The following is a 24509-nucleotide window of genomic DNA, read 5'->3' as shown; positions in this document are numbered from 1 at the left end:
TTTTATATAAAATGGACCAAAATGAGTTTGTAGAACATCCCATTATCAAAATGCACGAAGCATCTCGTGATGGTATCATTAGAAACTGGCGACTAAAAAAAAACAGTCGGTTTTGTCTAATGATGGTTGTCTCACGTTTAGTGTTGGGAAGAAAAATTATCTTTGTCATAAATTTATTTTCACGGGGTAATCAAAATGGACTTGTGATTGATCATATCAACATTATAAATTTGATAATACTTTGTGCAAATTTGTAAATTTGGAGGAACTGGTGATAATGATAAGAGCGCAAGATCAGTTGTATCTACAAATGTAGAGACAGGCGAAGAAATAATATTTCAAATTTCATTTGCTCGGCTTCAGTAAAACGTGTCGTATATAAAATAATAAGATCAGCATTTTCAACGAAATACGAATAAAAAATAACATTTCAGTATTGCATAACGCAAGAATTATAAATGGAGATAATTCTTTCGAGGAAACGTGGAACGGTTAAAGAGTAACCTCGCTTGTATAATTACAATAATATTCGCTTATAAATAAATTATATTTTTGCTTGTTTTTTCTCTCCGGTACAACAAACCAAGTCCGCGTTACAAATAACTAATATTTTCAGTATTTTGCTCCTGAAGTAAAATAGAAAATACTCCTATTTTAAGACAAAGTAATTAAACGTTTTACGTACTCATCGATGACATGATCCCTGACATAGTCAAGGGGAAGAACTCTGTCAGCGAAGGTAGAGCCTATAATGTTATAAATAATTTTTATTTATTGATTAACAATGTTTGGGATTTTTTTAAAGAAACTTTATCGTGATTTTTCTGAATCTGTCAGGATTCTTGCTTCATCTAGATTTTGTCAACGGTAATATTAAGAAAAACAAAAGCGAACAAGCCAAGCCGATTGCATAAACTACTTTTGGATTTCCAAGTATTAATTAGCTTATATAGCATAGGACCTGTTTAATAATAAAGGTTCTTCTAAATGTTCAACAGCCAAGCACTCCTACCCACCATGTCACCACGTGGTAGGTCTCTTTTGCACTCTCTCGGGTTGATTTTCGGGGAGGGTGTGCATAAATGTTGAACATGTATATTTTGTGTTAAAATAATTATGATAGAATGGTTATCTTTCCATTCTGAGGATGTTGTAGTTGGTGGGATTTCGGTATAAAGACTATACAAAGAAATAATACTTTCCAAAATACCGGTTACAATCTATATATATATATTGTGCCGTCCATAGAATTATGTTATAGAATAAGATTATGTGTTGTGCGGTCCATAGAACTAAGTTAAGTTAGTGTTGTGCAGTCCATAGAATTAAGTTCATTAAGGTAATGGTGTTCAGTCGATAGAACTAAGTTAATGTTGTGCAGTCTATAGAATTGAACTAGATAAGATTGTATGTTGTGCAGTCCATAGAATTAAGTTAAGTAAGTTAATGTTGGGCCGTCCTTAGATCTAAGATTTACTGTATATATTTCAATCCCTCTGACCCTGCTAGAATGTCGTTTGGAAAACTAAGCATTCACACGGGAGTTGTGTTGTGTAAACATTTCGTATTGCCCTCAGAACCTGCTAGAATGTTGTTTGGCAATCTAGAGCTTCACATGAGGTTGTGTTTTGTAAAAATAATTCTTTTAAATATATATTTATTTCATAATAAATTACTAAAATATTAAAGCTATTAAAGCTATTATTTCTGCAATTAAAAAGTTAAAACATGACCGAATAAAAATATCCGATAAAATGAATCCTGATTTTTTGTTTTGATTTTGAATCATTACAACTGCGAAATTTGAAGATGGATATACACTACCGGCAGAGTAAAGATTCAGTAAGCAATGTTCCAATCCTTGGCTACGGTCAATGATAAAAGAAGTTGAAAATTTAGATCAGAATTATCTCACGAATACGAAACAAAAAAGACTATGAACACTCGTATAAGGCAATTAAGAAAGATTATGTCAGATCCTGAAAACGAAAACAGTGACAAAGTCATTACTGATTATGAAAGTGAAAGTGCTGTCAGTGGCTGTAATAACAACGTCACTAAAGGGGATTGTGAAAGTGAAAGTAGTGACAATGAAACTTATGACAAATGGAGTCCCTGTCGCTAGTGATTGCAAAAATGAATAATAATCTTTGACTTTGTCAAGGGATTCAGATTTTTAAATTCTGATTAGAATATTTATTCAGATTACATTTGTTTTGATCTTGTCATATAATTATTATTTTAGTACTATATACTCATCAAATTATGATATCAGTCCTATAATTTGTTTAAATACTATATTCCCATCAACTTATGAAATTAGTCCTATAATTAGTATTTTTAGTACTATATACCTCTTCAAATTATGAAATCAGTGAAGAATCACATTTTTTAAAAAAATATCTGATAATAACATTTATTCTGATAATATTTATCCTGATAATAGTATTTATTCAGATTATAATATTTATTCTGATTCTGAAAATATTTTTATTTTTATTCTGATAATAATATTTATGTAATTTTTTAGTTTTCACTAGGATTTTCGTTATTTTAAGTGGCATATACCCATCAAATTATAAAATCTGAATGTTTTTAACTATTTTAAGTACCATATACCCCAATAAATTATGAAATCAGAGCTATAATTATTATTTTTAGCTGCATTTACCTCAACAAATTCGATAATAGGTGAAGAATAAGTTGTTTTTTTTTATTCTGATAATAATATTTATTCTGATAATAATATTTATTATGTCAATTTCTGTTTTTCAGTGGATTTTCACAATTACGAATATCATGAAATTATAAAATCAGTCCTATAATTATTACTTTAAGTACTATGTACTCCATTAAGTTATAAAATCTGACTGATTTTCACAATTACGAGTACCGTATACCCATCAAATTCAAGAATCAGGTAAGAATAAGATTATAATATTTATTCTGATAATAATATTTGTTATGATAATAATATTTATTCTGATAATAAAATAAATTTATTATGTAAATTTCTGTTTTCAGTATTATTTTCACAATTACGAGTACCATTCACCCTATCAAATTATAAAATCTGAATGATTTTAACAATTACGAGTATCATTTACCTGAAGTCTTTAAAAGAATCAGAAAAAAATAATCTGTTATAATATATTTATTTGTTCCTCGACAAAGGCAAGGATTATTATTATGTTAAGTTTTATTTGTTTGGTTTTCGATGAGACTTTTTTTATATCATTTTGAGTATTATTTACCCCATTAATTCGATGAAAGTGTTTGATAATCTGAAAAAGTATGGGTAATATACCCATCAATTTGATGAAAATGTTTGATATCTGAAAAATTACGAGTATCATATACCCCATCAAATTTTAAATTCTGAACGAGAATCAATAAAAAATAGATTATGTTATATTTTATTTCCTCGATTGAAAATCAATCCCGAACGTGAAGATCCATGATCTTACATACAGATTCAAATTTAAAATTTCATGTCTCAAACGAAGCAAGTGTCCTGATTGGTCAGGAAGTTTGAAATGTATTCGTGATATTAACGGATTGTGACATCGCAGATAAACAGGATTGATAGGTCCTTGTGCAATCAAAAATCCAGGAGCAAGTTGAGGAGTAAACGTGTATAAAATATGTCCTTGTTGTGCCTGATTTTGCTTTTTAAGATCTACTTGATAGCAACAATCAATTGTATCACATGCAAGATTGACTGCGATCGTTGATGTGATATTAGCAATTCCTGGTGAAATATGTTTGCCTCCACCATTCCGATCATTATTATGTTTGAGAATTATTGGTGGCGGCGCTATTTTTCTCAACGCGTCAAGTATTTTAGGAAACTATTTATTGATCAGATCGTTGACTGATTTCTTCAATTCATCAGTGGCAAATCCTGGTACTATGAATGTTAATAATTGTTCTTCTGTGATTGTATATGATTTCAGGAATAGTTGTTTAATTGTTGAGACATGAGATATATGATCCCCACGGTAAATTACATTTTCGATGACAGTTTTTTTGGGATGCTCATGGTGGGATATAACCTGATGTAATTGTTGTATTGTTGCGATGGTCTGCTGTTCGCTGTAGCATTGTGTGACGCTTAAAATTAAATTTTGCAGTTGATTGGGCATATATTTGTATTCTAATTTGATATCGCCGGAATATACGTCAATTTCTTGTCTGACGAATTCCTCCTCATAGTGAGTAAAACCAAATCTAATCATATGAAGCTTTGTACTATCAGACGCAGTGTAATTAGGTTCCGTAGTCCATTGTTATTCTTTTCGATACTCTGGATGTTTTATAAATATGTTTTTATCTGTGATGAATTAAGCAAGTTTTAGTTCTAACGGTCCTTGATATTCTGCTGGAACCTCAGGCCATCCTAATACTGTTCGGATTGACGATTGATAAATATCTACAACATAATCTTGCGCATTTATTTATATTGCCGCTGTTAATATTAGTACGTAATAGCTATTTTAGATTCTTTCTCTGTAATAGATTTAATTTTGCGCTGAGATTCGTCATTAATTTGTTCGATTTGATAATTACCGGTGGGAATTCCAATAACTTGCCAACCGTGAGTTCCATCTGGTTTATTTTTATTTGCAAATACAAGTGAATTATTTGTTGGTAATCCGCCAAATTATTTTGATCGAATATTTTGCCAGCTGTAATATACTCGTAATTGTGCTTAGGTTATTTCTTTTACTGGAATTGAGGTTGAAAAATTAACGTTGAATTCACGATCAGCTGAACTTGCTGAGATCATTGTGGTTTTTAACGGAGGTGTATTAACGACAATTTGTTGCAGTAATTCGTTCGAAATTGACATTATTATTGTTATTGTTATTTTCTAAATCCTGATTATTCGGATCTTGTGTAGTGCCTTTGCGGTATATTTTAATCATCTCGGCAAACTCAGTGTTTGAGATTATTCCATCGCTAAGGCCTGATGATAATAACAAGAACAATGTAGAATACGCTGTTGTTGCTGTATGTAGTTTTATTATATATTCATGCAATTTTGTATTTGTGCATGTTGATATTTTCTTCACAATAATATTGAGAATTTCACCAATTGTTGTGGCAGCTGCAACACAAATCGTTACAACTATTGGTGATGTCATTGCTATTGTCAATAATAATACACCCGTTCCAGCAGTAACAGTGAACACAGAATAAACAATTATATCAATAGCAATTATGCGTCTGTTGTATTTTTAAAAATACTTTTATTGTATATTGATCAATTATATTTTTAGTTGTTTGCCATTCACGTACTTCATTATATATATAATGTTGTGCTGCAACATCACGTTGAATGTTGATCGGAAGGCTCGTTATTTGATTGTATGGGAATTTATTTACTAATTCAAGACACCAAAAGTAAATCAAGCCGAGTTGTTTTCTTCGGATTCCACACCAAATGTTTCTTCGTCGTCTTGCTCAAACGTCAATAACATAGATCCAGAGGATCCAGTTAGTGGATAACGCCGTGGAATTATGGTGTATATTGAAATGTAACGCCAAGTACTGAGAGCCTGTATATACCGGCAACCTCAGCGCGATGTTTGATAAAATTTTTGAGTGGTGACCATACTGCTTGTCGAGACGCTACTGTATATGCTACAGTGTCGGTGATTTTTTGATTTCGGAGAGTTTAATACCAATAAATGCTGGCTTTTCAAAGAAATCATCAACAATTCCATGTATTCTTTTGCGATAATTCAAAAATGTGTTGACATGAGTATTATAATTAGATTTAAATGTGGTTATTGCATCATTCAATGAAACTAACGAATTCGTTATGGGGAGTTTTTTTTATTATCGATGTATTTCCTCCTTACAGCGTCATTGTCTGATTCTGGTTCTCCAAGATGTGTAATTTTATTATTAGACATATTGAGAGAACAATTCATCGGATCACAAGATTTTTGCACTTGACCACGAATATTATCTGATATCTTTGATATAATAACAACGAACTTAATTTTTCCATTACTATCAAACACAGCTATGCTATTTTCAGTTACCCCATTAACTATAACGATAATATCTTGCAATGAAAGATTTATTGTTTTCAATTTTCTTTACGGCCACATATTGGCGGATCTGTTATTTTCTCTGTTGGTAATGTTGAATACCAGACTGGAGTTTTTATTGTAGTTAGGTAATTTAAAAATTATTTTGGTGGTGCCAACCCATAAGAATCAAAATAAATAATGCCACGTGGGTCAATCGCGTATGCAACCCAATAAGTATCCGGACCAGACTTCCATCGATATTGATGATACCGGTTTCAACATTATTTGCTTGTTTCAGTAATTGATCATGCATAAAACACCTCTGAAAATTTTTATATTTAATTTTTTTAGCATCATTAAGTAAATCATAATTATACATAGGAAGGAATTTCTTTGCGTCTAACGAAGTGTTCCTGGAAGTCTCAAACCTTTTACCGTACCAAGGAGGGTTTCCTGGTAATCTTAGACCCTTCCCCTTTTTAAAAAAATCTTTATTCTGTTTCCTGCTTTTTTTTTTAGTGATTGCAGAGGCGGTTCAAACAGCACCAAGTAAGGTTGCTTTTGCAACAGCTGGATCCGCAGCGGCTATTAATGCTGGTATAGCTGCAAGAAGTGGAAATACACCACCTATTTTAATAGTATCTTTAATGGCAGAAGATTGCGTTTGACGCTAGTCTTTGATTGTTTAGCTTTAATAAAGTGCCTAAGTTGATGATCTGACAATGATCGTTTATTTGGACCATTTGTGATTTATTCATATTTAGTGATATTTATATTCCACAATTATTTTTTATGCTGATTGTAGCTTTTTTAGTTTGACCAGGAGTCAGACTGACACCAACATGATGATGAGGCATTATTAATATACTGATTGATTTAATTACATGTTTTCTACTGGCGCATCAATAACTCTCATTCGTCCATCAACACCTTCAAGCAACATTGTTTTATCTGAAAGTATGATAGCGATTGCTCTGTAACTATCAGCGCGTAGTCAAGCTACATGAGCTCGGAAGTGTATATCAACGACAGATTGCCTGAATAAATATAAATGTTCCAACGAAAAGTAATATATTGGATACAACGTTGTGAAATTACGCTGAGATATTTGCAAACCAGAATCAACATTCTGATCACGCCCCATGAATGTCATCAACCGATGATAAGCACGCGCTAGATGATTTTGATCAAAATTTAGCAAAACTTCTTCAGAAGGCTCTTGATGTCCGTTTATCCTCAAAGTAACTTCAGAAAATCCAAGTGTGTCAAATACCATTTGATGTCTTTCCTGCGAATCTACTCTGGCATTTTCCTGAAATGCGATGAATATATGTCGTGATGCCGACACTCCATGTTGTGATGTTATCTGCCATGTGAATAACCCAGCAGCATTACTTTGAATAATATCTGTGGTCATTGTCAACCATGATAATATTGATTTACCACCCCGACTCATAAAAGAAAGCATTGGGTCGCCAGATTGCATCATTGTCGGTGGCTTTTCTGACAAGTACCACAGCGTGTTTAGCGAGAAATGTAATTTTTCTAACATTTCTACAGAATCCAAACATATGTGATAGTTAAATCACACATGAAAAAATGTCTTCTCCATTTAACATTGATCTGCGTGCGGAAAGTCCTAAGTTGAAATCATCCTTCATCGATGCAACTGCGTCCCCAGCCTCATTTAGTCTCACGTTGCTACTCTTGGGGTAATCAGTGGTATCCTTTGCAAACATTATTCACGGACCAGCTGATCTCATCGCTGTATCTTGCCAGACCCTGTATTTTCGTGGCAATGTCAATGATTTCCAGGCATGATTCAATATTTTTCCGCCAATCATGTATATGGCGCTGTTAAATAAGCCATTGTTAACAAAATCAGGTCGATCTAAAAGTCCGTACGCTGTATCGTCTGGTTTCAAAAGTCTACCTTCGATCTCGATCTCAATAAATACCTCAGCGGGCAAGAAATATCTACTTGTATCCTGAACCTGTAATTCGATTCTTCCACGTGCGTCATAAGAATAATACTGATAATCACCCACATTCTCATCTTTGAGAACTGACGCATCCGTGTCAAATGCTGGATCAGATATACGTTTGATATTTTTATATAATTATTATCGTTTAACACGAATACCACTTCGGGAAATTATATTTACAGCTATCAGCCTAGCAGTTGTATTTTTTCTTTGCCTGATAGTGGTACACCAGCTAACTCTGTCAGTTTTTTATTTACAGCCTGATTTATTATTTTACTGACATTTGCACGCATAACTTCAGTGCTGCGTAATTTTACTGGCTGTGGTTTTCGTCGTATTAATCGTGCTAGTCTTTCTTTGATTGTTGAGAATGCTTTACTAGCAACATCACCAACAGCACCAATACCTTTCTTACGAACAACGTCAATAGCTTTCATTCTCAGTGGCTTTGCAATCGGTATTGCTTTTGGGGCTATCCTTTTTTAATAGACCCTGAACAACATCACCGAGTCCATCTCCATAGGTAACTTTATACATAGGTAATCGCGAATTTATCACCCTGACCATGATCGGTCCACGTTGAGCATTATGTATGATCTCTTATTTTACTCATTGTATCTAATTACTCTCATTCACTGTGGTAATTATCAACGATTTCATTAATATGTGACCCATACACATTAATATCCATGATACCGGCTGTAAATAATAGTTGACAAATATCAGCTGCTTCATTAATGATTTCTGGGGAATTATTACCATCTTTCTTCCGCCAATCAGAATTTATAGTTGATCAACATAAGCAAGGACATTGCTGAGACATGAAATAATAAAACCACTTCCTGGAGTAACAAGACCACTTTCAGTTGCTCCTTTTACTTCTTTCTTACTTGCTGAAGGTAATTCCCTCTTTCGTCTAATTTCTTCCAATTGCAAACGAGGTGGTTTAAATGGGGATGTTTTGGGGGGTAATATATATCCGGGTAAGGACGTTCTTCTTGCTTCTTCAACTGGTTTCTCAAATTCTGCAAATTTATCCTTACATTCACCAGTGATTCTAGATATACCATGGTATTTTCGAAATACAAAAGGGATCCATTTTTTTCTGAAATATCTGTGCTGATTTTCGGATCCAATAATTTATCACCATTTGGATACCCATTTTGAGAAGAAGAAAAAAACAATAATCTAAAGGAAAAAAATCATACAGAGTGACAAATATACCTTAGATTACCCCCATGACCCATTCTGACATAGGACCCTCTCTATCATAATATATGAGAGAAGGTCCGAAACGTGCGATTTTCGCGAATTTTTTCTCTTTGGACCAGTGCGTGCACATGTGAAAACCGGTGAAAAGGCCTACATGTACCATGTTTTCAACTCCATGGTGCATCCCTTCTTGAATTACAGAACAGTGGTAGAAGCAAAAGTAAGTTTTTACTTACCATTGACTCTATTCAACTTTAGGAATCCTGTTCCGTGCAAAAATTAGACATTGTCTTCTTCACTGCACATACATTGTATATATGCGTCTCTATTTTAAAAATAGGTAAACAATGCGGCACACACGTCAACGCCGAAATATGATTGGCTCAAAAGGTTATACTGATTATCACTTGAGCTCGGACTTGTCTCGGAGTAAACATTCACGAAAATCGCACGTTTCGGAGTCCGTAACTTCTGTTTGCTACAACGCAGAAAAGTCAATGATGGCTTGATGGATAGAAAAATATCTCAAGAGTAAAACAAGCCATATAGTATAGACGTGTGCCTTTAAAGATGGAAATAGCAGAAGGAAATCGAGGGTCATGAGTAGAACGAAGTATTTGGAAGTTCCGTACCTTCTCTCTTATATATTAGGATAGAGAGGGTCCTATGTCAGAACGGGTCATGGGGGTAATCTAAGGTATTTTTGGTACTCTGTATGATTTTTTTCCCTTTAGATTATTGTTTTTTTTTTTTCTTCTCTCAACATCAAGCTCGCGTCGAGCACTTGTGATTTACCTCTGTAGCAGACACACGTAAATACGTAAGCCAAGACGGTTGTTCATTTGCAGCCTAAGTTACGCATTTGATCTCCAGTGCTCATCTGTGACAATCAGTCACCAACAAGCCAACCCATTTCCAAGCCTAACTCAAAGTAAATCTAAACCACATTGCAGATTTAGCTTCTGTGTGAATTTAAATATGCTAGGCTTGTGATAATTAGGTTCATGACTTCTACCTTAAAAAAGAGGAGTCAAAATACGAAACTTTCCAGTGAGACCAAAACCAAGTGGCGCAAAGAGACAAAATTACAATTGGAATAGTATCGGCCTTTGCTGTGGTGATATATGTGGTGCACACTGCCAGAAGAGTCACCAAACATGTGTATTCCTACAACCACTGCCGATGTTATTTCAGGACCTTACGGAAATAGCCGAATGATGTTTCGATTGCCATTTGTACATGATGGAGAGTAGGGAAGTGAAATCCGGACAGAGTTGGTAGACGTCACACATTGAAATTGGTCTGTGACAATTTATTTCACGATGACATTACTTAGGAACATAGTAAAGACGTTTTTGGGAACGTAATGACATAATGTAAGTATAGTTACCTTTTGGTACTTGTTTTAATGTTATTAATTCGTAACTTTTTTAAAAATTTAAGTCGTTGGTTGGTGTTTTGTGACTGCAGGTGCAGGTGACCCCCATTTCCCGCTTCCCTCCCTTGGGTGACACATACAAATATGCAACTGCCACATGCACGAGGATTATTTTTTTCTTTCCTTTTTAAGCTTTAATAATTGGAGTCCAAAGCCAGCATTTTCCTTGGAGTTGGGGGCGTATGCACACCGATTATCAGAGGTTTCGGCCCATCCGAAATTCGACCCGTTTAAGCCGCACATCTACGGTCGGAATTACCCTACTGGTCGGAATATGACCATATTACCCTAGATTGTTTTGTGTCCGAGTAAAAAAAAAAAAAAAAAAAAACATTTTCTGTCTTATTTTTTTTTAAAATAGTGTGTATTATTTATTTTTATATATGCATTTTTTTGTGACGATTGGAATATTCATATGGTTTGATTAGAATTAGTGTTTATGACCACAGGAGTCTGACGTTATATCATTAAAGTACGATGAAAATCTCTGGCATCACGAACTCGCGTTATTGTAGTCCTACATGTAAGACCTCGACGCTGATATTTATGTTTTGGGCGTCACTTAAACAAAACCGACATGTGCTATGTCTTACATTGTAGGACTAATTAACCTCATCGGTACTATGTATGGACCTATATATATATTGCATGGTACTTTATTGATAAAACATCAGAATCCTGTGTTACGACCAAACGTATTTGTTACTTACCATCTACATGTATCATACTATTTGACGTTAATAATGATAAAAAGTTAGTGTGTTTGATAATTTTTTCTAAGAATTCATATGGGTAACATTATTATTGAAAATTTTGATGACAATTTTTTGGGCCTTGAGCAGATAAATACCACAATTATATTTTTTATACTCATTTCTTGTCATGTTATTGTTATTTTGTTACTATTGGTTTTGTATAGGATTTATTATTATAAACAAAGGAAATCATATTTGACATATCTTGGCATAAAAAAAGAATTTATACTGCTATTTATTTTCCCTGCAGTATTTTAACGAGTTTTGTCCACCTGATACCAAAAATTCACTTGTCAAACAGATTGAATCGTCATCATTTAGTAGACAAAGAACCTCTCCTCGGTTGACTTTTTGCAAGATAATAGATTGCTACGTTATCATGTGACATGACCTGTTAACCATTGTCAAAGCATTTTTGTTTTTGGTAAAGAAATATGTTTCATTTTCAGTGACAGGTTTATAAAAGAGGATTCTAATTAAAAAACCTAAAAATTACCAAGTTGCATTAATTATACTGCAGTAGACAATGTTTAGTTTTGTATTTTTAGTTAGGCATGCAATTCTGTTTTGAGTTCAGTATATCAGAATTAGTTTCACTGCAACTTGAAAACAATGTTGTGTCAAAGAAAATTTCATTTCAAAAGATCTGATTGTGTTTATTTTACAGTCATTTCTTGATTGATTTGATCTAACTTTTGTTTAGGTTGCCTTTGATGTAAATACATAAATAACTTTACAATTCTCCTCTGTTCATGAGATGAACAATCTGATTAAAATCTCCACTATTATTTGTGAAGATCTGACAGTGACTGCTTATGGGTCATATTCTGGTGACCTATATTATTACCACAATCCTTAATTTATCAACCAAACAGATGTAGTCATATATCTTCGCATTTGGAGATGGAGCAGTGTGTATGAAGAGCATGAATGTATACTGAATGATTTGATTCACTTTAAGATTCTTGAAAGCTGCATTTCCATTGGCTAATTTAAAAGTCACCAGAACATGACCCTGATGCAGTCGTCGTCAGATCTTCATGTAGGACAGTGGAGATATGATTTTAATCAGATTGCGATGTAAACATGCTTCATTGTTTTTGTATCTCATCTCTTATGATTAATTAAAGTTTTCATCCCCCACCCCTCCATCTCTGTGACAGAAAGTTAAAAATACTCAAGTGCTTGAAATACTGAGGCAGTGATAACATTTAGCATTTTTGGGACAAACTAACCTTAGAGGTTCCGTTACACCGGTATATGCCAGTTTTTACTGATTAATTTGCCTCTGTACCAGACAGATATGAAGCTGTTGGTATTTATGTACCTACAAACTGTAAAGGGCCCCAAGTGGCTGAGTGTTCTAAAGCGCTCTCCGTTACAGATCACTGCCATCTCACCTCTGTCTGCGTGGGTTAGAGTCTCAGATTCAGCCTATGTGGGTATTTGAGAAAGCTTGCCAGTAGCTTCTTGTTGGTCGGTGGTTCCTTCAGGGTTTTTCCCGGCTTCTTCCTCCACCATTAATAATGGCCACCATGTATAGCCTATTGTGTGCTGAAAAATGGCGTTAAACCCTACAACAACAACAACAGCAAACTGTAAAATGTGTTTTAAGTCTTCAAAGTTAGCTGCCTCAACATCAAAGTCTGTAAGAAGCAGACTTATTCTTTCCATGCAGTTGTAGTCCTATATCCCTGCCAACTGTGATCAGTGAATGTTGGCAACTACACAGCACCAGAAGGAGAGTCTGAGCTTCACTGAAGATGAAAGAATACAAACAAAGCACTTTCTGTTTCATAGATGTTAATCCAGGCCATCAGTTTCTGCATCATTCCATTTGCATTGAAGAATCATAAATATCGAGATATTTCTTTTGTTACAGAATTTAATTTTTTGGGGTGTACCATTCATCCTTTTATTTACTCTTGTTCAAAACAATAACCACGTTTGTTTGCTGGGGGACTGGCATGGTTTGGATTTTGCTGGTTTCTTTATAGATGAAATTTAGTCATGTGATCTAGCCATGTTAAAGTTGAAGGCTTTCACTCACAACAAGCCAATAAAACTAAACATTTTACACAGTGCATGGGAACACCTTAACTATTTACTTTATAAGTGAACTCTGAACCAAAGTTGTGTTATTTTGTTTTGATTAAGTCGATGACTGACAGTGATGATATTGGAATGGGATTACGTTATAGTTTGTTCCACACAGCATCATGAAATATATCCTATCTGTAACTCTGTAAAGTTTTGTGTCAGCCTCTTTATATGTATGTATAAATACCTAATTGGCTTTAAAAACCCATGTGAAATGAATTAGGTACTTACAGCTACAATTTACTGACTTACAAATAGGATAAAATTCACGATACTGTGTGGAACGAACTATATAATGCCATCATGTTGACTTGTGATCTTGTCCATCCCCTGTAAAGGTCAGAAACTCATTCATTTCACATTCTTGCTGAAAATTATTGTTTACAATATAATTTTCTCTACTCTGTGCAAGTGATAAATTATGCATTGTTCAGATTGGTGGATTAGCATTTGTACTGGTAAAATTTGGTCTTGTATTGACTTTCTCCAACCTTGTCAGTACAAGGTACTGGTAGTAGCAAAACCCTTGTGGAAACACTGTTAAAATGTAAATATTCTACATTTAAAACGATGCAGTCTTGGGTACAGTGTGTCAAACAGAAGAAGAAAAAACATGCACATAAAAGCCTGTGGTTTATGGGTTATCCATCCATATTCTAGAAATGTTAATTGTTACATACATTTTGGGTCAGTTTCTAATTTTTATATTATTGTTTTTCTTCATATTATCAGTTGGTTATGCTTCTATGCATATGTTTGTATAAAGAAACATGTGGATATTGCAGTTAATTGTATCCACATTCATGCAGATGACCACATGTCTTTATTCATTGAAGTTTCATTAAGGTTTAAGGCAAGGAGTAAATATAACTCTCCAGATTAGATAATCTCAAAATTAACTATCAGAATTACAAAGCCCTAATTAAAATCTTTTCCCCATTATCAGTGGAAAAAATGACAACCCCCTATATATATGATAACCAATTTATTATCAGGACAATCAGGTTGTTGGAGGAAAATGGCAGTCATAAACAAGTTTTGGAGGTATGTCTAATTATGTTCACTGATTGGTTAATCAATAAGCATGATTGACAAGTGGGGTCAATTAGGCATGGGACAGCCTTTCTTTTTAAGCAGGTGTTGTCCCTGCTCACTCTTGACCTTGAAGAAAATTATATAATAGTTTTTCTAAGAATTAACCTTCAGTAATTGAAAAGTGGCATCCTCAGATGGGTTTGTACCTAGTGACACTTAAGAGATCTGTCCAGCAAAGTGAAACCTTACTAGATCTGAAAATTACAGGATGTTATTTTTGTATATTGAAGTAAAATGTATTTTTTCAAACTGGTTATTGAATTCTGTTACATATACAATTAATATTTTTACCATTTTAAAAATATTTTAAAAGTAATAATCTTTTGTTTAATGCATATATGCACCTACACGAGGAGAGAGCTTTATACTGTAAATCCTTTCCTTGGTTAGATGCACAACAGTCACTTAATAATGTAAGTGAATGTTGAAAATCCATGTATTTTTAAGACTTTGAAAATTTATGCAGTTTAAATCTCAATTTTTGGCAAATTGTAGAGATAATGTTTTCTATAAAAAAAATACCATTAAAAGTATCCCTTTAAAGTTTAAACACCTTCATTTGGTTTATAAAAATGTAAAATAGTAGTTTTAATTAGGATTTTAGTTGGCACCTGTTTTCCCTGTGTGGAATGACAGCAGTAAAGACAAGTAGAGCTAACATTTTTTAGCTGGATGTCATTGATGCCACTGTTCATTGATGATTTACACTACTCATGGTAGATCACTCCAGTGGCCTAAGTGGTGAGAGCGTCTGTCTCAGATGCAGGAGGTCATGGGTACCAAACCTTTGCAATCACAAAGATATGTTCCATATTTTCATTCTGACTCTTACAGACAGTATAATTATCTGTCTACTATGTTGATTTTAAAAACAAAAAAAATTGTAATTAACAATTATTCTCTCATTTAAATTGAAAGTAGAAGAGATCAACCTAGTATCCTTAAAAAAAATTGGTCATTACTTTGACTTTTGTTTTATTTTATTTAATACTTGCATCCAATTTTCTTGCTTAGCAGTGTATTTACCTTATTAAAAAGAATTTTGTAAATAATGTTGTGCTTTTATTTCTGAAAAACATAATTGTCTTGACTTAATTCTGTCATGCTTCATCTTCCTGTGATCTTTTAACCCATTCATTGAACTCTTGTTTTATTTTTCTTGCACCCTCTCATATTTTGTCATATCTAATTCTTTCTTTGTCAGTTTCATTAGGATCATAAAACTGGAGCATATAGTTGCTTCCTGTAAATGCTAGACTGTTAGCTGCTGTAAATGCTAGATTGTTAGCAACTATGTACGCTAAACCATTAGGTACTATAAATGATAGATCATTAGGTACTATAAATGATAAACCATTAGGTACTATAAATGATAGACCATTAGGTACTATAAATGATAAACCATTGGGTACAGTATTTGAATTGCTCTGTGCAGTTTTTCAGAGTGAGAGAATTTCAGATATTCTTGCCAGGTAGCGTCTTAATTAATTTAGATCATATTCTCACTGTTAAGTATTTTCACCATCGTAAATTGCATTGTATACAAAAAAAGTCAAAAGGATAAAATAACCAACATGGCAGATAAAATACCGGGTGTGTTAGCTTGAACAATAATGAAGACTGATATTGTTGTCTCTAATGTTGGGCTTATTAGTTGTGTTGAAAGTTCATTGGTGCACTCAAAGGCCACTTGCTAAGAAGATTACAGTTGTGTATGCTCAGTCATTCAAGTGTTTAATCTATCACTCTTGTTATTTGCATTTAACTCTCACAGTTGTTTTAACCACAAGTGAAAAGTGTCACTTTATGAAGAACAAAGGTTGGTTTTATTTTATAATCTTGTACATTTGTAATGTTAATTTTTTTAAACTCACTGTTTTGTACTTTGATATATTTTATGATTTTTCCTATTTGTATTAATTTAAAGCAAGACTGGTGAAATAGAAAATTAAATTAATTACATCATTAATGGCATTCTAAGTCACATAGTTCTGAAACAAAAATTGCAAGCAAGACTTAGACATTCAGTGATAGCTTAGATTCATACTTCCTTCATGTAAAGAGAGCTGCTGAAGAATTTTTTTATGCTGCAGGATTTAGAGAATCACAGGACCATTCCTGTGGCATAAGTGGTTATAGCCTCGGGTGCAGGAGGTCATGGGTATGAACCCCAGCGGAGTCATACCAATGACTTATAAAAGATGGTACTAGCAGCTGCCTCACTTGGCACTCAGTATTGAGAGGTTAGTATTAGGATTGGTCAGCCTGGTCTCGGGGTAATTTGACTGGTTGAGACATGATGCTACATGTCTGCAGCATGATGCCCCAGTGCTAGACTTCACTATAAACTGCCACAGTGCAGACATTGTAGCAATATGACTGAAAAATATTAAAGCTACGATTAAAATTCATATCACACACAGAGACACAGATAATAACATGGATAGCATTTTTTTAAAAGTAATTCATTTGCATAAACTCCTTTAGTTGCCTCTGTCTCTCTCAACAAAGGCAAATGTTATCCTCAGTTTTCTTTGTCATTGAGAAAACAATATACCACCTAGAAGTTATGAAAAAAATTTGACTCTCTATCAGAAAATATTTCTCATAAAAATAATGAAACATTTTTGAAGAATTAGTCAAGAACATGTAAAGGGTCCCCTGTGGCTGAGTGGTCTAAGTACTCACCTTTACCAATCACTGCCATCTCACATCTGTCCCAAGGTTCTCAATAGATTTAAACACTGAAGAGTCATTTGACTCTGAGCACCAAAATCTCAAGAGTCATTTGTTTTGGGATCATGGCCTCATAGCTGTGATTGTTTGTTATTGTGGAGCAAACTGATGCTTAAGATTTCTTGTGTTGAATAAAGGGAAACACTTGTACATTATTTTGTAACTCATGCTTAAGATTTATTGTCTTGTGTTGAATAAAGGGAAACACTTGTACATTATTTTGTAACTCATGCTAAGATTTCTTGTCTTGTGTTGAATAAAGGGAAACACTTGTACATTATTTTGTAACTGATGCTAAGATTTCTTGTCTTGTGTTGAATAAAGGGAAACACTTGTACATTATTTTGTAACTAATGCTAAGATTTCTTGTCTTGTGTTGAATAAAGGGAAACACTTGTACATTATTTTGTAACTAATGCTAAAATTTCTTGTCTTGTGTTAATTAAAGGGAAACACTAGTACATTATTTTGTAACTGATGATAGAATTTCTTGTCTAAATGTTTAATAAAAGGAAACATTTGTACATTATTTTGTAACTGATGCTTAAAATTTTTTGTCTTGTAGTTAAATAAAGGGAAACACTTGTACATTATTTTGTAACTGATGCTTAAAATTTTTTGTCTTGTAGTTAAATAAAGGGAAACACTTGTACATTATTTTGTAACTGATGCTAAGATTTCTTGTTTTGTGTTGAATAAAGGGAAACACTTGTACATTATTTTGTAACCGGTGCTTAAGATTTCTTGTCTTGTGTTGAATAAAGGGAAACACTTGTACATTATTTTGTAACTGATGCTTAAGATTTCTTGTCTTGTGTTGAATAAAGGGAAACACTTGTACATTATTTTGTAACCGGTGCTTAAGATTTCTTGTCTTGTGTTGAATAGAGGGAAACACTTGTACATTATTTTGTAACTGATGCTAAGATTTCTTGTCTTGTGTTGAATAAAGGGAAACACTTGTACATTATTTTGTAACCGGTGCTTAAGATTTCTTGTCTTGTGTTGAATAAAGGGAAACACTTGTACATTATTTTGTAACTGATGCTGAGATTTCTTGTTTTGTGTTGAATAAAGGGAAACACTTGTACATTATTTTGTAACTGATGCTAAGATTTCTTGTTTTGTGTTGAATAAAGGGAAACACTTGTACATTATTTTGTAATTGATGCTTAAGATTTCTTGTCTTGTGTTGAATAAAGGGAAACACTTGTACATTATTTTGTAAATGATGCTTAAGATTTCTTATCTTGTGTTGAATAAAGGGAAACACTTGTACATTATTTTGTAACTGATGCTGAGATTTCTTGTCTTGTGTTGAATAAAGGGAAACACTTGTACATTATTTTGTAACTGATGCTGAGATTTCTTGTCTTGTGTTGAATAAAGGAAAACACTTGTACATTATTTTGTAACTGATGCTGAGATTTCTTGTCTTGTGTTGAATAAAGGGAAACACTTGTACATTATTTTGTAACTGATGCTGAGATTTCTTGTCTTGTGTTGAATAAAGGGAAACACTTGTACATTATTTTGTAACTGATGCTGAGATTTCTTGTCTTGTGTTGAATAAAGGGAAACACTTGTACATTATTTTGTAACTGATGCTGAGATTTCTTGTTTTGTGTTGAATAAAGGGAAACACTTGTACATTATTTTGTAACTGATGCTGAGATTTCTTGTCTTGTGTTGAATAGAGGAAAACACTTGTACATTATTTTGTAAATGATGCTTAAGATTTCTTATCTTGTGTTGAATAAAGGGAAACACTTGTACATTATTTTGTAAATGATGCTTAAGATTTCTTATCTTGTGTTGAATAAAGGGAAACACTTGTACATTATTTTGTAACTGATGCTGAGATTTCTTGTCTTGTGTTGAATAAAGGGAAACACTTGTACATTATTTTGTAACTGATGCTGAGATTTCTTGTCTTGTGTTGAATAAAGGAAAACACTTGTACATTATTTTGTAACTGATGCTGAGATTTCTTGTCTTGTGTTGAATAAAGGGAAACACTTGTACATTATTTTGTAACTGATGCTGAGATTTCTTGTCTTGTGTTGAATAAAGGGAAACACTTGTACATTATTTTGTAACTGATGCTGAGATTTCTTGTTTTGTGTTGAATAAAGGGAAACACTTGTACATTATTTTGTAACTGATGCTGAGATTTCTTGTCTTGTGTTGAATAGAGGAAAACACTTGTACATTATTTTGTAACTGATGCTGAGATTTCTTGTCTTGTGTTGAATAAAGGAAAACACTTGTACATTATTTTGTAACTGATGCTGAGATTTCTTGTCTTGTGTTGAATAGAGGAAAACACTTGTACATTATTTTGTAACTGATGCTGAGATTTCTTGTCTTGTGTTGAATAAAGGAAAACACTTGTACATTATTTTGTAACTGATGCTTAAGAATAAGATGCATTACAACTTTAGGAGATTTTTTCTTTCTCACAATTGTGACTAACTTTGTTTCTTTCCTCTTTGGAGTCTGATGGATGGAATGATCATCACTGATAGGTAAATTTCTGAGAATGAGACAGGAAAGAAAATATACTTCTTGAGCCATTGTGGTTAATTAAAATATGTCAGTGTACGAGAATTCAATGAAAACGGAAGAGGTGTATTTCTCTTAGTTCACTGCCTTGATTTAAAAAAGAATAAAACCAACGTGCATTTTTAGTTTGATTCACAAAATCACTGATGGGTGACCTCTGATGGCATTAATTGTGAATGTTAATTTTATTAAATTAAACCACAAATAAGTTTGACAAATTCATTGATTTTTTATATCTTTTAGTAGATTAATGATATTAATTATTCTCTATTGATATTAGTATTATGGTGCAATTCACACTTTCCTAGTAATGTCTGCAATGAAGATGGCAGTCTTTCCAACTTTTATTCAGGAGTCATGTCATTCATCATATGAATGGTGGAAGGTTTTTTTCAGACTTTCTGGATATCATTGATATGATGTGAAAAATAACTTTCCTCCCTTTAATTAAATATATCAAGTAAAATTTAACAAAATGATTTATCAATTTGCTCACAGAGATAAAGGTTAAAACATGATTTCTTGTCAACTGCATGGACTATAATTGTACAAATCAGTGTTACACACTGGACAATGCTGATCTCTGTTACAGTAATAACAAATCAGTGTTACACACTGGACCATGCTGATCTCTGTTACAGAAATAACAAATCAGTTCTACACAATGAACCATTCTGAGCTATGTTTTAGTAGTAACATACCAGTGTTGCACACTGGACCATGCTGATGTCTGTTATAGTAATAACAAATCAGTTTTACACAATGAACCATGCTGTGCTATGTTATAGCTGATTTCTGTTACAATAATAAGAAGGCAGTGCTAAACATCGGACCATGTTGATCAATGTTTAAGTAATAACAAATCAGTGCTTCACATTTGACCAGCTGACCTCTGCTACAATAATAACAAATCAGTGCTGAACACTGGACCATGTTGATCTCTGTTTAAGTAATAACAAATCAGTGCTACACATTGGACCAGCTGATCTCTGCTACAATAATAACAAATCAGTGCTGAACACTGGACCATGCTGATCTCTGTTACAGGAAAATGTAGTGACAAATATTACCGAATGAGCTAAATAAATACAAAATATACTTTAACTACTATACGTAAGGGGGCCCCGAGTGGCTGAATGGTCCAAAGCGCTCACCGTCATGGATCATTGCCATAACTCCTCTATCTGCGTGGGTTCGAGTCTCGGGTTCGGTCAATGTGGGTATGTGAGAAAGCTTGCCATTAGCTTCTCGTGGGTCGGTGGTTCTTTCCTGGGTTTTCCCGGGTTCTTCCTCCACCATTTATACTGACCGCCATGTATAGCCTATCTTGTGCTGAAAAATGGTGCTAAACCCTACAACAACAACAACAACTATACTTAAGCCTATTTTAGGCACTTACTGAAAGAGCTACAGATTTCACAACAAATGTTGTGGGACATTGGGCAGTGGGATTTGATTAGTCCTGGTCAAGGTCACTGACTGAAAGAAGAAAGATGGTTTCTGCAGAGGAACAGTAGTTCTGCATCACAGGCCTGGTCCACATTCTGTGGATGGCTTGAAGAAGTCTGTTGATTTATGGCTCAAGAGGGCAAAGGTCAAGGTGACTTGGATGTAAAGAAGAGAAGGGTTGTGCTAAAAATGCAGCAAATTATACTAGATCATTAAATGTGAGGAAAGCTAATGATGTACCATGCATAGTACATTTGTTGTACATACATACATACATACATACATACAGGGCTCATATGGTCTTTGAAGGTCTTTGTCAGTTTGGGAAAATTGAGGTAGCATTTTCAAGGCCTTGAAAGTTTGGGAAAATCGAGCAGATTACACTTAGGTCTTTAAAAGTCTTTGAAAAGTGAAGCAATCCCAAACATTTTAATTTCCTTCCATAATCACAAATAAAATTGTCCAAGGTTTTTAGATTTGGATGTAGTATAGATTTCCTGGTCACTTTCTTTTGATTAATTATTTTTTGAATTTCATCATTATACAATATTCTAATATTTTACTTTTGTTGTTTTCTCTTTTAACAGTTCTTTTATACAAAATGTTAATGAAAATAGGTCTTGGAAATCTATGCTTGTGGTCTTTGAAAGTATGTTTGTGGTCTTTGAAAGTTTGGGGAAAAGACTTTGAATTTATCATTCAGAATTTTGTATGAACCTATATATATATATATATATATATATATATATATATATATATATATATATATATATATATATATATATATATATATGCTTATAAGATGAGGCCAAGTGCAAACTGCACAGATCCAGATCTGCTGGCATATTATACACCAGCAGATCTGGGTTTGTGCAGTTTGTTTGGAGTAATCATTAGAACAAACAACATTGACCCTGATCTGTGGGCGCATAATGCTCTGGCAGATCAGGATCTTTGTTGTTTGCAGTATCACTTGACTTATAAGCTACTTTATACAGCATTCAATGGATTTTATAGCTTCTTACTTGGGAATAATTTAGTATCCCCCCCACCAAAATTAAGATCTCAAGAAAGAAAAGAACAAACTTAGAACTGGGCAAAGAGATAAAAAGTCACATTAGATACTTTAAACAATTAGTTTTAGAAACTCCAACATTTGTGTCCTGAACTTATTTTCTTTAGATACTGCTTTTGCTTTCATTACAGAAATACTTTTTAAAAAAGACATTGAAACCCATCTTCATATTAGGGATCTTTTTTTTTTCATTCTTGAGTAATCATTCATCGTGAGAATTTATTTAGGTCACTCAAATCTGGATTTTTCTTGTTCTCGGTTTGCTAATGCTTTGAAATACATGTTGCACTGTTTTTAGCCAAAGATTTCATTTCTCATCAGGATGTTTTCAATACATGATCAGTAACCATGTGCACTTGATTGGTGGCAAAGATAACCATTAGGCATTTGTGTCAGTAAGTTAACAACATTGTCCTGGACTTTTTTCTTGTTTTCATCCTTCACTGTGCCTTAGGTGGCTTCAGTGAGGGAGCATGCATTGCTGATGGTCTGCATCCCTACATATACATTTGATGGTGTTCCAAGTCAGGTTGTATGTCTTCATCATTTACTTTTTAGTTCTCCTTTTGATCTTTGAGCCGACCCTTCTTTTGTCTCCCCTCTTGGGGTCCAGACAAGGGTTTTCCTGAGTGGTACAATATTATATGCTGCAGCCATTGCTATCTTGTTTTCTTCACAGTTTGGGCAAGAGATGGTGATTCAGTCCTTTGATGAGGGTCTTCATTTTTACCCATTTTGGCCAGAAAATGCCAAGAAGCTTCCTGAGACACTTATTTTGGAAGATTTTAAGTTTGTGCTGTCCTTGATGTTAGTGTAGCACTCTGATGACATTACTTCGATAAATCATCAGTCGTGTCTGGTGTCTGAGTTGTTTCAAATTCATGTCTGAAAGTTTTATTTGCTTTGCTAATTTTGTTTCTGCTTCTTTATGAGTTTTGATCTGTGGACACTTTGCTTCTATGGTATGTTAATTTTTCTACCTCCTTTTGATTCATTTTTGAGAGATTCTTTTGTTGGCTTTATAGTTCTCCCTGATATGCTTTTCAGTCTTAGCTTTATCGCTGTCTTGCTGAGTTTATCTGTCATTTGTTGCATATCTGGATGCTGACTTGAAAAGAGTCCAATGTCATCTGCATAGTTATAGCCTTCCAGGGATGAGTGGCTCTAGGCTCACCTAATTCCTAATTTATTATCAACATTTGTTTCTTTCATCAGCCAGTTGATGGCAAGGATGAAGAGGCAAGGTGTAAGGTTGCTGCCGTGTTTCATTGCCTGTGTTGATGCTGTAGTAGTCTGTGAAATGGTTGCCTTTACTCTGGAAGTCTTGGTGCAGAAGTTTGATGTTTGAAATTTTCATTGGAGTCATGGGGAAGGGTGATGCCAGCCTTTCAGGTCTCTGAAGTTGATGTAGGTGGCATTGTTCCATTCAGTTGTCTGCTCAAGTATTTGTCGGAATGTGAAAATCTGATTAATGCTGGATTTTTCCTTTCCTGAAACCAGCTTGTTTCTTTCTGATGACTTCATCGGCTGTGATGGTGATCCTCTTGAGATTGATTCCGCTGAAGATCGTTCTATTGGGGGATAGAAGAATGATGCCTCTCCAGCTATTACACTCCCCATGGTTGCCTTTCTATGGTAACTTGATGATAATTTACATTTTCTACTCGGTGAGTATTGTTTTGCTCTCCAATATTTTTTTGAGATATTTTGCTGAGGATGTTTGGAGTTCCTGTATCATTTGATTGAAGCATTTCTGAGCCGATACTGTCCTCACTAGGAGCTTTCACATTTTTGAGGACTTTTATGGCTTCTCTGACTTTGGTCTTAATGGTGTTCTCCAGACTGATGTCAAGGTTTGCTTTGACATCTGGGATCAAGGCTGTACAGTGTGGGTCTGGTCTTTACTTCTTTAGTGAACCTGATTTGTTCAGTCTAAAATCTGCCTTAATGATGATTTAGTTTATTCTCTGGGGTCTTTCTTATGCTACCTGTGGTTGCCATGGAAGTGGCTTTCTTGCACATTCAATGAAAAATAAGGGCCAGTGGTACAACCCA

General features: G+C 33.9%; 1 protein-coding gene across 2 annotated transcripts in view; it reads left to right on the top strand.

Moving 5' to 3' along the window:
- The first annotated feature begins 10483 nt into the window (after positions 1-10483).
- Positions 10484-24509, top strand: part of LOC149782051 (phosphatidylinositol 4,5-bisphosphate 3-kinase catalytic subunit beta isoform-like) — a 143772-nt gene continuing 129746 nt past the window's right edge. Inside the window, exon 1 of one of the 2 annotated variants that reach the window (XM_089933458.1) lies at positions 10484-10617. The gene's annotated coding sequence lies outside the window, so the exon portion shown is untranslated. Of the gene's footprint in view, positions 10618-16385; positions 16449-24509 lie in introns of those variants that run through there. The other variant, XM_089933459.1, reaches the window with a different exon arrangement.

The sequence above is a fragment of the Sinohyriopsis cumingii genome, chromosome 15, assembly GCF_028554795.1.
Source record: "Sinohyriopsis cumingii isolate HCF-2022 chromosome 15, ASM2855479v2, whole genome shotgun sequence".
Taxonomy (NCBI): domain Eukaryota; kingdom Metazoa; phylum Mollusca; class Bivalvia; order Unionida; family Unionidae; genus Sinohyriopsis; species Sinohyriopsis cumingii.
Note: the sequence above shows the minus strand (reverse complement) of the source record. Positions and strands in the feature narration are given on the sequence as shown.